Source organism: Macaca thibetana, chromosome 5, assembly GCF_024542745.1.
Source record: "Macaca thibetana thibetana isolate TM-01 chromosome 5, ASM2454274v1, whole genome shotgun sequence".
Taxonomy (NCBI): Eukaryota; Metazoa; Chordata; class Mammalia; order Primates; family Cercopithecidae; genus Macaca; species Macaca thibetana.
In genome coordinates, this window is record NC_065582.1 from 7,961,680 (window position 1) to 7,979,243 (window position 17,564).

Here is a 17,564-nt window from a genome sequence, read left to right on the forward strand (position 1 = left end):
GGGCAGTTTACATTCCTGTGCCGGCCACTGTGATCTCCAGTGTCTGAGGCGATCTCTGGAGGCCATTTGAATATTCCCGTGCCATCTGGTTTAAACAATAGAATTTTTTTTAAAATTAAGGTTGCATTCTTTTTTGTTTTATTTTGTTTTTTTCAGATGGAGTCCTGCTCTGTCACCCAGGCTGGAGTGCAGTGGTGCAGTCTTGGCTTACTGCAACCTTTGTCTCTGGGACTCAAGAGGTTCTCCCACCTCAGCCTCCTGAGTAGATGGGATTACAGGTGTGCCCCGCCATGCCTGGCTAATTTTTGTATTTTTAGTAGAGATGGAGTTTTGTCACATTGTCCAGGCTGGTCTTGAACTACTGACCTCAAGCAATCCGTCCGCCTTGGCCTCCCAAAGTTCTGGGATTATAGGTGTGAGCCACCGCGGTCAGCCATAATAGAATTTTCTTTCAGAAATCCTGCACTAGTCTCTTTCCTCCTCTTCATTTTCACAGCCCGTCACTGGGCCTCTGCTATATCATGAATCACTGTATTTGATGTGTTTTGTTTATGACTTACTTCCCTGAACAATCTGAGAACTCTTTGTGGGCCCGATAAATGTTTGATTCATCTTTTGCATTCCTCCAAGGGATACACACAAATTAAGTAAATACATATTTTCAGGCTAGGTGTGGTGGCTCACACCTGTAATCCCAACAACTTGGGAGGCCGAGGTGGGCGGATCACTTGTGGTCAGGAGTTTGAGACCAGCCTGGCCAACATGGTAAAACCCCATCTTCACTCAAAATACAAAAATTAGCTGGGTGTGGTGGTGGGTGCCTGTAATCCCAGCTACTCAGGAGGCTGAGGCAGGAGAATTGCTTGAACCTGGGAGGCAAAGCTTGCAGGGAGCCGAGATTACACCACTGCACACTCCAGCCTGGGAGACAGAGTGAGACTCTGCCTCAAAAAAATTTTTTTAATTTAAAAAAAACCCATATTTTTAAACAATGCCCTTGCCTTTAAGGACTGAATTTCTCTTCTAAGTCAATTTTCTCAGCCACAGGCCAATGCCTGAGTTTTAATGTTTTCAGTCTGAAGTGATCAGCACCAAGTTCTTCATTGTTCCTTGATTTATACGTGATACTCCCCAAGAGATATTTGCCTATAGCCACAGATCTCACTCATGGTAAAGATAAATAAACACCATTTAAGCTGTCGCCGATGCCGAGATCTGTGACTGGCACTCCAATCCTTCTTAGACTTTTCCTTTTCCTCTTAAATGGTAATCAGATCTCTCTTTGAGTGCCACTTTACCTTGATTTTGAGATTTGGCATTTAATGTAATTGTGATTTTAAAAATCCATCAAGAGCAGGGATACGGCTCATGTCAGTGACAGATATCATGCATCAGTGCTTTGCACGCTGAACTTCCTGCTGAATCTAATGGGTGGTGTTTGAATGGGGGTACAGGACCCAGGAGGCAATTCCAGGCGACACTAGGTTGCTGACCACTCTGAAGAGCAGAATAGCTGAAGTGCTTTCCCCGCCCACCTCCCACTGTCCCTTTCCAGGGTAGAGGAAAGCAACTCTTCAAACTGGCTACAAGCTACGCTAAGGTAGGTCTTAAGGTCAAAATCTGATACAGAAGAGGGAGTTCTGATTCAGGGTTTTCTTTGCACACCTCATTCTTCGGATAAAGGCCTATTGCACTATATATAAATCTACCCTAAGATCATGCTCGCACCAAAGAACTTTTGTTCCCGAAGTGTGTCAATGGTAAGTAATTGAACAGAGAAAAAGGGTGATAGGTAGATCTACAGCTGGACATGGAAACAGACGCACACAGAAGCCAGCACACAAATTGCCAGTCTCCTTGAGTGACTCTGAGAAGCACCAGCTGCTGCCTGACTCCCCCATGCTACGTGGGTCAGAAGGATACGAGAACCCAACTATTAAAAACATCACAACAAAATGTACCCTTAGTTGGTCCTAAGGAGTTATAGAAAACTCCTCTAATTGACCACATCAGAGCAGATTTTGAACTTCTTGCATGAAAACAACTTACCATTCCTGGTGATAACACCATTTACAATGAGGTTTTACTTGAAGTGTTCAGGCATAATAGACACAGTATTTTTAAATAAATGTGTTGCAACATGCCCGCAGTGTTTTCAAAAGCATCATCTGCTCTCCCTTTAGAAAGGTAGGTTGCTGCTCTGCTGGAAAAGTGAGATTGGCTCTCACGAAATTTCTTTCAATAAACAGTGTCTGAGAGGGATTTTTCTTTTTTGGCACTTGAATGGTATATATGTAAAAGGAAAAAGTTTCCTTTATAGAGGTACAAAAACATATCCTTTACCCTGAACATGGTATTCGATTGAAGTCACCTTTGTGAATTCAACCTTGTTTTGTTATGTTTACAAATTGAGTTGTTTTTTTCTTTTTTACATCTAACTCTTCTAAAAATTTGCTGTAGTTGAAAAATTTATCACGATTAGTCTTGTTCAGATGTCATAAATCAACAAAAAGCATGATTGCTAATATCTATATGTTTGGATTAAGTAAATGTAAAATCTGTAAACTGAGGAGGTGTTATTCTTAGGAAAATGAGAAAGAAAAAAATGGAAGTAGATAGTCATCCATGAAATCCATATTTTACTTTGATATTCACATATACTTGTAATGCTTACTAAATAAATATACTCGTTAGTAGAACAATTATTTTCTGGCTAATCATATTTTATCATAGTTTAGTATCCATCATCGTTTGAACTCTGGAATATCTAAATTTGTACAATAAGGAACTTTGCTAAAATTGTGGGGGAAGCTATGAAAATTTACTTTGAGCTTATTTCACATTGATTAAATGAATTCTTATGTGAGAATTATTATAAGAGATTATTGGTGAATTATCAGGGTTTTTAAAGAGGTTTATTTAGGTAATATCTGCATGGCAACCACAAACTCCCATAGAATATTCCTCGGGGCCACTGCGGGGAATAGACTGGGCTGCATGGATCACTGAGCTCATTTGGTGTGACATATTTTATATAGTCAGGCTCACAAAGCAAGAGATAAATCAGCTGTGGAAAACTGTATCTCATAAATCATGTCATAATTGGAAAGGATTTCAATCAAAAGATCTGAAAGCACCTATAGTCTGATCAGGCTCAGTTTAGAGATATACATAGCAGATGAATGGGGTACGATGCACTTATACGATGCTGAAACCCAAGAGTCAAGGTCAGAGAATTCGGAGTTGCTGCCTCTACACAACGTTAAGAATATCAGTCTTGGTTATTCAAAGCCATCTCTGTGCTCCTAGAATAGATTCTGCCTACTATATTATTTCCCAGGAAAATGGTTCATTTATTCATGCTTTTTTTTTTCTTTTTTCTTTTCTTTTTTTTTTTTTTTTTGAGATGCAGTCTCATTCTGTCACCAGGCTGGAGTGCAGTGGTACACTCTCGGCTCACTGCAATCTCCATCTCTCAGGTTCAAGCAATTCCCCTACCTCAGCCTCCTGAGTAGCTGGGACTACAGGTGCGCACCACCATGCCCAGCTAATTTTTTGTATTTTAATAGAGATGGGGTTTCACCATGTTGGCCAGGATGGTCTTGACCTCCTGACCTCGTGATCCACCTACCTCGGCCTCCCAAAGTGCTGGGATTACAGGCGTGAGCCACCGCGCCCAGCCTATTCATGCATTTAACACATATGCTTTTCCTATATACTTGCCATGTTTTCTGCTAGTGTCAGCAAGTGGAATTAGCACAGTCCTTTTAGTAGTGGAGTTCTCTGAAGCTAGACATGACCATCCCTTCTAACCCTCCTATTTGTCAGGCATATTTACCTCTGGTAATCTTTGCTAAAGCAGAACTTTCTAGTCAGAACCTAACAAGAAAGATGACTTCAAGAGAAAACTGGCAATTGGCTACATTTCCTAGAGGTAAAGCTCTCAACATTCATTGCACCTCCCTAAATCTTATTGCAGTGTGATCAGGGAGGTAGGATCTGGCATGCTGGAATTGTGGCTGCTCCATCAAAAAAGAAAAATTCTTGGCATTGCCTGTTTTCTTTTTTTCTTCCACTCACAAAGTGTGGAATTTCATCCTTTCTCAGTCAATAAAATATGGGAGAATATAAGAACATCGGCAATATCTGCACACTACCCAAAAAGTCTGAGGATTGCAAGTTCAAAATAGAAACCTGCTATAGGACATGGTGCTCTTGTGAAATAATTATCTCAAATAATAGTAATAGGCACAAATTATTGTGTTATGTACAAACGTATCTTCATTTGTTTATTTATAGACACGGGGTCTCGTTTTGTCACCCGGGCTGGAGTGCAGTGGCAGGATCGTGGCTCACTGCAGCCTTGACCTCCAGGACTCAAGTGATCATCCTGCCTCAGCCTCTCGAGTAGCTAGGGATATAGGAGCATGCCCCCACACCTGGTTGTTATTATTATTTAGTTTGAGTGCAGCTGGGGTCTTGCTATATTACCCAGGCTGGTCTCAGACTCCTGACCTCAAGTGATCCTCCTGCCTCAGCCTCCCAAAGTGCTGGGATTACCATCTTGGCCTAAAGGTACTTTTACAATGCACAATTTGTTGAGCATTAGTTTACAGATACCTTAGTACATTGATCAAATTTTGTCTTCACAAAACAATAGTAGGGAGGTATATTATTTCTATTGTACCGATTAAGAAACTGAGATATAGAAAAATAACTAATATTTCCAATTTGTAAGAATTAGAAAGTGATAGAATAAGAATCTGAATCTCACTCAGTTAGTTCCAAGGCCCATACTATCTTCATGATATAAAATGGTACCTCATGTAGCATTGTATTTATTTTTACTGATTAGAAAACTGAAAGCAAAAAGGTACCACATATTTTAAAAAACTGTATAATAACCTAGGAAATACTTTCTGTGATTCCTGAGCTAATAAACAGAAGCTTTTGTCCCCTTGCCTCTGGTCATCTTGCTTTGCTGCTGTCCTGACTGTTTTCTGTTGATGGCTCACTGTGGCCTTGACCTCCTGGGCTCAAGTGATCCTCCCATCCTGGCCTCCCAAGCAGCCGGGACTACAGGCACTTGTCACCATACCTGGCTACTTTTTAAATTTTTTGTTGAAATGGGGTTTCACTATATTACCCAGAATGGTCTCAAACTTCTGGGCTTAAGCGATTGTCCCACCTATGCTTCCCAAAGTGCTGGGACCACAGGGGTTAGCCACTGTGCCAGGCCTAGATTTTAAGTCTATGAGGTTAATGCTTCATATCTGATAACAGACTAAATTGAAACAATAAACTTCAGAACAGTGCTTTTTAACATATTTCAAAGTGAGTTTGCCAACAACCTCTCTGCATTAAATAGTTATTTCTGCCATTTTTTCACTGTCCTTGGGACAGCCCCAACAAGTCCATTTTGCTCACTCTGTAACTTCCCAATGTAGAGTAAATCACGATCCAGCCTCAATTCACCTTTTAAAAAAAGCAACGGCCTAACAAAGGAGAATTTTTTCTAAACATCGGTCTTTTATTCCTTTTCTTTCATAGGTATATACTTCAGCAAGAAAATCTATTTAGCCTCTTAATCTTTTTTTTTTTTTAATTGAGTTGAGGATACAGACATGGACATCATACTTAGAAATTCCCTTCTACGAAGTCAGATCCAAACATTCACAATGAAAGCATTCAATCAGCCTGAATGCTTCCTTGGGTACAGACCCTCCTCAGGATTCTCTGAAATCAGACTGAAAACTTCACAAAGTTACAGTATGGAGGCATTGAACCACACTCCTTATGCTCAGGCTCAGAGACAGCCCTGCTCATTCCGAAGGGCAGGACTGAGAAGCAGAGTGAAAAATTATCACTGTGTCCCACAGATTTAAAACTCTAACTTTTCCCTTGCACCAAATGCTGTGTTTGCAAAACACCGAAACATCCAGATGAAAAAGTCAAATCTTCAGTCAGCCATTCTGATTTTTGTTCTACAAGACAACAAACGTAGAGCTACTTGTAATCATCACAGAGGCTTACGATGTTTTTTGACATTGTTAATTTATGCTATTTCTTTCATCTCATCCACTTCTTTGATTATGCGCTAGATAGTGATGTATCAGCTTCCAATCCCTGTTGAGGCAGGGAGGGACTATCCATCCTGAGTATCACGTGGGCTCTCTGATTTCCCTTTCCCTTTCCCTTTCGGACAATACGTCAGGAAAAAGAAATAAGAATTTTTATTCAAGCCAAAGGATTTACAATCTTGAGTTCCATTTTAGGAAGGCACGGGAAAGGGTAGAGCTTACTGACAAAAAATGATAGCCTTGGCTAATCTGGGGATTTCAATTATTTATGATATTCCTTTTCTCCATTTTGAAAACAGATCACATAACATTTTACATGTTTTCTACTGCCTTCACCACCTCTCGGAAACAAGAGCAGGATTCCGTGCCATGGGAATTGTGTGATCTTTAATTCTCAGTGTCATTTTTGGAAAACATTATTTTGTCATAATTTCATCTAGGACATGTTTCTGAGTATTTGTTAGGCTTAGTTAAAATATCTGGGTGACCTTAGGACATGTAAAGTGTATTCATAATCACAGTGGAAAGCATTAGTTAAAACATATGCAGTAAGAGTATACCCACTAGATCTGCTCTAAATCAGGAGAGGCACACTCAAGAAATCTTCCTAAATAATATAGTTTGAAGAAATTCCTTTGAAGTTTTTCTTTTCTTTTTGTTGGTGTGTGTGTGTGTTTTTTTTTTTTTTTTTTTTTTTTTTTTTTTTTTTTTTTTTTTTTTTGTGATTTCCCAAGGTTAGAAAGCATGTCGTTGTTCTCCTTGTTTTTGGAAGAGCTTGGTGGTATGTGGATGGTAACTTTTGTTTCTTCATCAAGATATATACTTATACGTGTATTTTAAAGGTAGTAGCCTCCTCCATAGCTGCAACCATCACATAAGAAAATTTATCCTTCAATATGTATCTCAGAAGATCATTATAACATTCAAGTTTCTATATTAGCTGTTAAAGATGAACTTCTCTGGGCTTGTCCTAGAGAAGCTCCCAGCGTGGGAAGAGCGGAATTCACGAACTGGCAAGAGAAGGATTTGAAGAGAGAGAACTTACAAGGCAAGGGGAGGATGGCATGTTTTATTATAGTGGCTTTCATAGGAAGCGCTTTTTCTAAGGCGAAATGCCGAAGACCTGAAGGAATCTCATCTCCAGTGGGCTTCGGAGAGCCAAGGATTGCTTTTGCACTGAATACTGAGTTATAGTTTTATAGCAGAAAACACACAGGTGATTACATTTTAGCTCAGAGTGCCTGAAATTAGGTGCGTGGCTCCCATTAGTAATAAGAGGAACTGTGCACCTAATTCCTTGGATACTTCAATAATAATTTGTCCTAAAAATTTAATTTATTTGAAGTCCATTATAAAACTAGACAGAGATAGGTTTTTCACAGTGTATGCTTGTGTTGTGATTCACATTTGAATGAAAAGAGAAGTCAGGAGGAGGATTTGAGGAAAATATCAGCAGAGCAACTTAGATAAATCATCACTTATCTCGGTTATGTGTATATTGCATGCACATTTCTAGGGTCTTGGTTTCTACAGGCAGTTGTGCAAAATATAGTGCAAAAATTCTTACAGAGGATCTTAAAAGAACAATAACTGAAGAAATACACAACGGTAAATTATTAAAATCTACTTTGCATTAACTGTTTTAGCTTAACATAAAAGTCTCACTGTTACCTAAATTGAGATCAAGGGAAGAGAGCTTCCCTGTATGCGGAAGATGGCACATAACGTAGCTAGCTATTCATTCCAGAGTTTTATTTTCGTTTTGATTAATTACTCACCGGGCATGTAAGAATGTGTATGTGTGCATGCAGCAATGCTTATTAAAGTTCTCTCTTATTCCCTTTCTCTGAGATGCCCTTAGGGGAAATGTAAAAACGCAGTGCCTGATATGGATATTAAAATAAAACAATAGTAGTTGCTGCTATTTTACACAAAATTACACCACAATTTTATTCTTAAAAAAAAAAAAGACGACCTTCTATCTTATCTTTTCTCTTCTTAAATGGAATAGCAAAAAACTCTTTTTGTAATACTGAATTAGTGTCAACTTCACACACTACACGCACATACACACACACGATAACTTGTTTTGGATAGAAAATTAATTCAGATCCAGTAACTTGAACACAAAATAGTATCAGTGACAAAACCACAGTTATTGTCATAGACTCTTAAGATGTATGCATGCCCTCTAAACTTCTGACATGATTTTAAAAATTTAATATATTGTCTTTCAATGAATAGCATCAAAAAGAAATAACATTCCTGCATATTTTTATATTTATTTTGTAATTTATGTAGAAAGTACTTTACTTCATAAAAACTTTTTGCTAAATTTTGTATTAAAATAAGAAACACACCATCGATTAGGAGAAAGCAAAGAAATTCAGAGTTCATCCCATTAAGCCCAAAGAGTCAGGCCCTTTGTGAATGACTTCCTCTAGGACACTGGATCTTCTAGGCATGTTACCGTACACTCATCCTGAGCGGGACACTTAGCAGATTTTCTCTTGTAAATTCTTTTGTAGCTTCCTGGTAGAAGACACTTTCCATTTTGTGGAAAGCCCTCAGAATATGGTTTTAAATGAATCTGTTCATAAGGTTCAAAGGCTTTTAATTACTAGACCATGGTTACCATTGAGAAAATGCATTGAGCTATATCAAGGAGAGAAAAAAAAGTAACCAGGTACAGGTTTAATTCTCTAAGGTTGACATGTAAGTGCTGATCAGAAAGGATTAAGACTTCCTGAGAACAAGAGAACTCTCCAACAAATCACTTCCAAACTGGTGAAAGCACGTGTGCGTACATGCACACACACACACCACTTCACACCATACACACTTTGTAATCCATTGTGATCATTCTATCCTATCCTGGTAGAAAATTCTCTCTAGTCAAAATGCAGAGATTTTTTACTTTCAAATGTCCTCATTCATCTAATTTTCCAGAAAAAGAAAAGCCTGTAGAAATAGTATGAGAATCAGATTAATTATACTTTTTGGAATCATTTACCTAAAGCTAATTCATGAAGGGTAATAGCATAAGTAATGGGCTGCAAAGTAAACTGTAGCTTTGTGAAATTAACTTATTTTGTCAAGACCAACAAGCTGCATATTTGAAGAAGCCTCTAAGACTGGAGACATTTTGGTTCCTGGGACTTACCTTCTCTTCTTTAAAGAGGTCTTTAGTTCTCTTGCTTGCACAGAAATTCTAAATCACTTTGTCTTAGAAGAGCAGGAAATCTAGAATAAAGTAAATAAAACACATAAACTGGAAGAAAATTTGGTAAGATGGTTTACATGAATAATTTTAGTTCTAATACTTTTAAAAAATTATCAGCTGTATTATAACAAGGGATTACCATTGATGTGTTATAATTATACAGAAAAGATTATTAATAACCATAGGAACAATGTTTGTAGGCTACCCAAGCAGTGTGTTAAGCTGAGCTTTATTTTATGTGTCCATATAGTTTTTGCTTTTTTTTCCAGTAGTTTAAAATGAATAAATTTATATGGTAATTTATCATTACAAAAAGTAAAATCTTTAAGAATTTACCTAAGCTCTGCCACCTTTCTATCTTGTTTAAAGGCCCTCCCATCCCTGTCCCTGTTGCAAATCCCAATGACATGTTACAGGAATTATATCAAGGTTACATTGAAGATCTATAACATATGTGTAGGGATAGACACGCGCACACACATACATACATGACTCACACACAGCACGAGATAGCCTGGAATAGACTTTCTTCTCTTTCTTCTAATTACATCTTAGGTTACATTGTGTTCCTAGAGCCCAGGATTAGGTTCATTACAGTGTGAACTTACAAACATTTGTTTCTGGTAAAATATTGAAGAAAAAAAATACAGGAGTTTCTTATTTTTGCATGTCACTCAGTCATTTTAAACCACAGTCACAGCAAAAGTAAATCAATTCCTTGAGTTTCTCATTTTAGCAATTCGGTCTTTTGGAGTAGTTTCCAGTGTCAAACAGTGAGTCCCATTTTCTCTGTCCCCCTTCTTTTCCTAATTCTCACTTTACATTAAGAAACAAAAAATGAACACAAGAACACACAAACAAACAAATAAGCAAACAAACAGACAAAAAAAGAAAACCATGGAGGATTTAGGAGAGGCAAAGAGAAGGAGTAAGAAATTACTTTTAGTTTTGAACCTTGTTGACTAAGAGATAAGCAATATGATTATCAGAAAAATGGAAACTGGGAGAAAACTAGTTTTTCTCTCAGAAAGCTGGGCTGGGTGTGGTGGCGTGAATGAAATTGGTGACTTGGGAAACTGAGAAGTGTGAAAAAGGACCCGAGAGGCTGATTGGGTGTTATAAGTAGATGAGCACAAAAGATTAAATAGAAATCTAGGGAGATGGAATAGAATAGGTTTATTCCAGACCTTGTTGGGAGGTTTCCATGATGTTCCCAAGAAACTCTGTGTAAGCCACTCACTGAGAAATAACCCAAGGTGGGAATTTGCTTTGCAGAAAACTGGAAAGTCAAGAAGGCACAGAAGATACGGGAAAGAGGAAAGAAATAGATGACTTCGGAAACCAGACTGTGTGTTCAATTGATTGATTAAGCCCTTTCCTCCCTCCCTTTCTCCCTTCCTTCTCCCTTTCCTCTCCTCTCTTCTCCGCTCCTCTCTTCTCCTCTCCACTCCCCTCCCCTGCTCTTCCCTGTCCTCCCTTCCCCTCCTATCACCTCACCTCCCTGCCTCACCTCAGCCTCCCCTGCCCTCTTGTCTCCTCCCCTCCCCATACGTCCCCTCCCATCCCCTCCCATCCCCTCCATCCCCTCCTTTTCTCCTCTCCTTTCCTTTCCTTTTCTCCCTCCCTCCCTTCTGAACTTCCTCTTTCTCTTTCTTCAATTATTAATTTATTTAACCGATGTTTGCTGAGCACTTTTTGTTCATTTAAGCATTGTGCTAGGTACCAGACAGGGACAGGAAAGTGGCTCTAAGATAAAGAATCAGTGGAGGGAATGAGGTTACTTCCTGGGCTTTCTTCTTCACAATCATGTCAGTGACAATCGTCTATTCCAGGCTATCTCGTGCTGTGTGTGTGTCATGTCTGTATGTGCATGTGCATATCTATCACTACACATATGTTATAGTATCATTCATGTTTGTCTTCTCTTTTGCATTAATTCATCTGATTTTTTCACACAGTGGGAACCTGAAATAGCTTACTGCATATATGTCATCGGTGTTTTTATTTATTTAAAAACCTTCCCACTACATCAGACCGACTGCCATGTACCTAAGCACACTTTTTGCACCAGTGCTGCCATGGCACAGCACACAACTGCTAGTGATGAACCCGATGAAGGGGGCTTTCTACAAAACATCAAGGGGTAGTGGGAGAACAGATGAGGCATCCTGACATTGGAAATGGTTTCCTCAGCAGGGAAAAGTGATTTAACTCGGGTACGTGGCAATCCGTGTCCACAGATCAGTATTCCTCTACTGAAAGAAAAAATTTAAAAGTCTTTCAACCAAGAAAACAGGATTCAAACATCTTGAGGCATTTGGGCCACCATGCCCTGGAAATAAAGTGAGTGGTGGAGTGAACACTTTAGCTCCGGACCTCAGATGGCTCTTGAAAACCCAAGTGTTCTAGGGTTTCTAGAAAGTTGGATATGAATTTCATCTTTTAAAATACGTTATTTTATGGCCAGGCGCAGCAGCTTACTCCTGTAATCCCAGCACTTTGGAAGGCCAAGGTGGGTGAATCACTTAAGGTCAGGAGTTTGAGACTAGCCTGGCCAACATGGAGAAACCTCATCTCTACAGAAAATACAAAATTAGCCAGGCATGGTGGTGGGCACCTATAATCCCAGCTACCCAGGAGGCTGAGGCAGGAGAATCACTTGTACCCGAGAAGTGGAGGTTGCGGTGAGTCAAGATTGTGCCATTGCATTCAAGCTTGGGCAACAAGACCAAAACTCCATCTCAAAGAATAATCATAATAAAATAAAATATGTATTTTAGTTTCTTTCAAATATTCAAGAAGTCTATAGCTCTGCGTTGGTCTTGCACTCAAGTCCGTGCAGATCTTGCCACATGTAATTGTTGCAGTGTGGGCCCTACTATAGCAGGGATGTCATAGGCTCAGTGAAGTACCAGATGCTTTATGTGCAGGACCTACAACCAGACTGCCTGTGAACAGACTCTAACTCTGCCACAGAACAGCTGTGTCAGTATAACCTTGAGCAAGACTCTGAAATGGTCTATTCTTAATTACTGCCACTTTAAAATGGACAGAAAATACCTTCTCATGGGTTTGTTATGTGGATAAAATGAGTTAGCATTTGTAAAGCCTTTAAAAGAATACTAGTATATTTAATAATGATTTGAAATCCTAAATTATAGTTAATAATATTTATAAATAAAGATGAAATAATTTTGCCCGAGTTAGCGGAAATCATTGCTTTTTAGACCAGGAACAGAATTTTGATTGGTAAGAAGAAGTTATCAATGAATCTTTGCCAATGGATCTTTGAGACTGGACTCAGAATGAAGCTAGTCATATTCTTCTAGAGTCAACTCACTTCTCAATTAGCATAGACTATCTGGAGATGAACAATACAGGATGGAACAAATGTGTTATGTTAAAAATACTTGAACAAAATCACGCAAAGTAGAAAAAGTAAGTGAGAGGTGTTTGTTTGTTTCTTTGTTTTATCATTAAGGTAGTTAAAATTTGGCCCAGGCACAGTGGCACACACCTGTAATCCCAGCTACCTGGGAGGCTAAAATGGGAGGATGGCATGAATCTAAGAGTTCGAGGCTGCAGTGAGCTATGATGGCACCACTGCATTCCAGCCTGGGTGACAAAGAGAGATCCTGTCTCTAAAAATAAAACTAAAAAATTTTCTTAAATCCTCAGTGTCTTTATGTATGAGTATGTCCTATGCTCCTCACCAAGTTTCAATTTTACCTTCAAACAAATCACAGTGAGTGTAACAGTAAGATGCAGGTTCTCCCTGTGTAAATTCACTAGCTAAACACCATAGGAAAAAATGTATGGAAACAACAGTTAAATGTGCCAATACAAACAGACAAATAATTCAAAGAAAGTTGCTGCCTTGCTCTTGAGGTGGTAGCTCACTCCTGCAGAAAAATGATTAAACTTTATTCTGCTGATATTAAACAACTATCTACTAGGAAAATACATTTGATATAGAAGTTTGGTGATATGATCCAAAGAATCTAAAACTGTACTTACAATATATTTGATAAAGAAGTTTGGCTGGGTGCAGTGGGTCATGCCTGTAATCCCAGCAATTTGGGAGGCCGAAGCCGGTGGATCACTTGAGGTCAGAAGTTTGAGACCAGCCCGGCCAACCTGGTGAAACCTGTCTCTACTAAAAATACAAAAAATTAGCTGTTCGTGGTGGCACGTGCCTGTAAGTCCCAGCTACTCAGGAGCCTGAGGCAGGAGAATTGCTTGAACCCAGGAGATGGATGTTGCAGTGGGCTGAGATTGCACCACTGCACTCCAGACTGGGCAACAGAGTGAGACTCCATGTCAAAAAAAAAAAAAAAAAAAAAAAAAAAAGGAGTTTGAAGGTGGAGAGAATATGAATTATTTACAGTTTAACAGAATGAGAATACACCTATATAGAATTCCATTATTTTTATTTTTTTCATCCTGTTAGTATAAATGAATATAAGGAAGATTCATACTTTATAAAAAGTATATAACACACAAGAGGAAGACGAAGTTTAAGAGATTAGGGCAGTTTTCAACACACCATGAAGTAAGCCGGCAAAAATACACCGAGATCTGTTAACTGTCAAAACAATTTCAAAAAGTAAATTGAGCTTGTCATAAAAAATATCAGCAAGATAAATTAGTTTAATAAACTTGTGGCTGAGAAATATTTAAGTAATTTTTTTAATCAGCAAAATTAATAACTTTTTTTTGGGTCTCACTTGCCATTTTAACACTAGACTAACACATGAAGAAAGCAAGAGCAGTGGTTCCTATAAAAAGTGTTTCCAAAATGTGTGCAAGTGGTCTTTGCATGCTACAGAGATAACACTAGATAATTGAAATGCCAGATTCTTTGAAAAGTGTTTGCAATTATTTCTTCATTCCATTGTTCAGCAAATATTATTGTGTGCATATTATGTGTCATTTTAGGTTTGGGGGATCTAAAGCCAGGCACAGCCTTTGCCCTCATGTAGTGAGACAGACATTAGATTATTGGCCAGGCACGGTGATTCATGCCTGTAATCCCAGCACTTTGGGAGGCCAAGGTGGGTGGATTACCTGAGGTCAGGAGTTCCAGACCAGCCTGGCTAACACAGTGAAACCTCATCTTTACTAAAAATACAAAAATTAGCCGGGCATGGTGGCGGGTGACTGTAACCCCAGCTACTTGGGAGACTGAGGTAGGAGAATCGCTTGAACCTGGAAGGCAGAGGTTGCAGTGAGCAGAGATCATACATTGCACTCCAGCCTGGGTGATAGAGCAAGACTCCGTCTCAGAAAAAAAGAAAAATCAGATTATCACACACAGATGCAGTTGTACACACACAACAACGATACGTGCTGTAGGGCCACAGCACAGAGGACCAAGGGACCCAGTGAAGGCTCCTTGAGGAAGTGGCATTTCTAACAGATCTGGAAATTGGGATTTATCTAGGTTGGATAGAGCAAGAGTGAGATGCTGGGATGGAGAATCTTCCAGAAGGAGGGGAGAGCCTGCACAAGACCCCATGATAGAAGGGAGAATGGTGAGTTTGAGGAGGTGAGAGAAGGTCAGTTTTGGGGCTCAGAGCCATTGACTTGGTGGTGTAGCAGGAGGTTGGGTGTCACAGGGACTGAACTAAGCAGTGTGTGGTGGGGCATATTAGGATTTTGATTTTCATCCTGAGAACAATGGAAACCTTTGGAGGGATTTAAGCAGGAGACATTGTCATCATGTTTGTGTTTTGAGCATATTACCCTGACTGCAGTTTGGAAAAGTGATTGAAAAAGGACAGAAGGCTCAGTGGGAGCTATTTCAACAGCCATAGCAGAAGCAAGAGAACTGCTGATACAACAGTTGCCTGTGGGCATCTAAAACCCCCACATTAAAAAGACTCAAGTGAAATTTAGGAAGTGAGATTAATGACACTAGCCAATAGATAATGTCATATACATGTCAAACAGGCAGAATTTTTAGAGTTTTGTTTAGTCTATTGTTAGTGAGTTCCAAAATTCATGTTTTCATAAATTCTAATGTTTCAAAAACTAAAGTTTGTTGCTTGTCCTGAAGATAAATGCTGCAATTAAAATGGCAAGTGAGACCAAAAAATGCTATTAATTTTACTGATTACTGATTACAATAACATTATGTAAATACTTCTCAACTTCGCTGACCCAATTTGTTTATCCTGGTGGTATTTTTAATAACAAGCTCAAGTTGCTTATTTAAACTGTGTTGCCATGCTTTCACTGGCATGTCAAGCAGCAGTGATGAAATTTAAACTTTGGACTCAACATGTAAGACAAAGATCATTTAAATAACAAATCAAACTTTGAATTATTTCTGATAGAAACAAACCTTCAGGTATGGTGGGATTTGAGACCTTACAAAATGACTATTTAGAATATCTCACAATTTTAAGAGGTGCATTTGGGAAAGGAACGAATAAAACCCCCCAACCGAGAACCATGAGACTTTGTAAAAAGACTGAACCTACAACTGATTGGGGTACCTGAAAGAGATGGGAAGAATGGAACCAAGTTAAAACACACTTCAGGATATCCCCCAGGAGAATGTCCCCAGCCTAACAAGACAGGCCAACATTCAATTCAGGAAATCCAGAGAATCACAGTAAGATATTCCATGAGAAGATCAACCCTAAGACACATAATCCTCAGATTCTCTAAGATTGAAATGAAGGAAAAAATGTTAAGGGGAGCCAGAAAGAAAGTCCAGGTCACCTACAAACGAAAGGCCATCAGACTAACAGTGGACCTTTCAACAGAAAGCCTGCAAGTTGGAAGAGATTGGGGGCCAATATTCAACATTGTTAAATAAAATAATTTCCAACCCAAAATTTCATGTCTGGCCAAACTAAGCTTCATAAACGAAGAAGAAATAAAACCTTTCCAGACAACCAAAATGCTGAGGGAATTCATCACCATCAGGCCTGCCTTACAAGAGCTCCTGAAGGAAGCACTAAATATGGAAAGGAAAAACTGTTACCAGCCACTACAAAAATACACTGAAGTACACAGACCAATGACACACTATGAAGCAACTACATCAAAAGTCTACAAAATAGCCAGCTAGCATTATGATGAGAGGATCAAATTCACACATAACAATATTAACCTTAAATGCAAATGGGCTGAATGCCCCAAGTAAAAGACACAGACTGGCAAGCTCGATAGAGCCAAGACCCATTAGTGTGCTGTAGTCAAGAGACCTATTGAGATGGTTTGGCTGTGTCCCCCCCCAAATCTCACCTTAAATTGCAATAATCCCCATGTGTCAAGGGTGGGGCCAGATAGAGATAATTGATCATGGGGGTGGCTTCCCCATGCTTTTCTTGTCATAGTGAATAAGTCTCATGAGATCTGATGGTTTTATAAATGGAAATTCCCTCGTATGATTGCCTTGCCACCATGTATGACATGCCTTGGCTTCTCCTTTGCCTTCCACCACTTGTGAGGCCTCCCCAGGCATGTGCAACTGTGAGTACATTTGACCTTTTTAAATTACCCAGTCTTGGGTGTGTCTTTATTAGCAGTGTGAGAACAGACTAATACATCCATCTCACAGGCAAAGACACATGTAGGCTCAAAATAAAGGGATGGAGGAAAATTTACTAAGCAAATGGAAAGCAGAAAAATGTAGGGGTTGCAATCCTAGTCTTTCACAAAATGGGCTTTAAACCAACAAAGATCAAAAAAGACAAAGAAGGGTATTATATAATGGTAAAATGTTCAATGCAACAAGAAGAGCTAACTATCCTAAATATATATGCACCCAATACAAAAGCACCCAGATTCATAAAACAGGTTCTTAGAGACCTATAAAGAGACATAGACTCCTACACAATAATAGTGGGAGACTTTAGCCCCTCACTGTCAATATTAGACAAATCATTGAGACAGAAAATTAACAAAGATATTCAGGACTTGAACTCAGCTCTGGATCAAGTGGACCTGATAGATATCTACAGAACTCTCTTCCCCAAACCAACAAAATATACATTATTCTCAGTGCCACATGACACCCTAAAATTGATCACATAATTGGATATAAAACATTCCTCAGCAAATGCAGAAGAGCTGAAATCATAACAGTGTCTCAGATCACAGCACAATCAAATTAGAATTCAAGATTAAGAAACTCACTCAAAACCACACAACTACATGGAAACTGAACAACTTGCTCCTGAATGGCTCCTGGGTAAATAGAAAAATTAAAGCAGAAGTCAAGAAGTGTTTTGAAACCAATGAGAACA

At 39.0% G+C, this 17,564-nt stretch overlaps 1 protein-coding gene across 1 annotated transcript in view; it reads right to left on the minus strand.

Moving 5' to 3' along the window:
• The window catches only part of TENM3 (teneurin transmembrane protein 3), a 2,279,939-nt gene that overhangs the window by 755,358 nt on the left and 1,507,017 nt on the right, over positions 1-17,564 (minus strand). Inside the window, exon 7 of the mRNA XM_050789940.1 lies at positions 9,244-9,323. The gene's annotated coding sequence lies outside the window, so the exon portion shown is untranslated. The remainder of the gene's footprint in view (positions 1-9,243; positions 9,324-17,564) is intronic.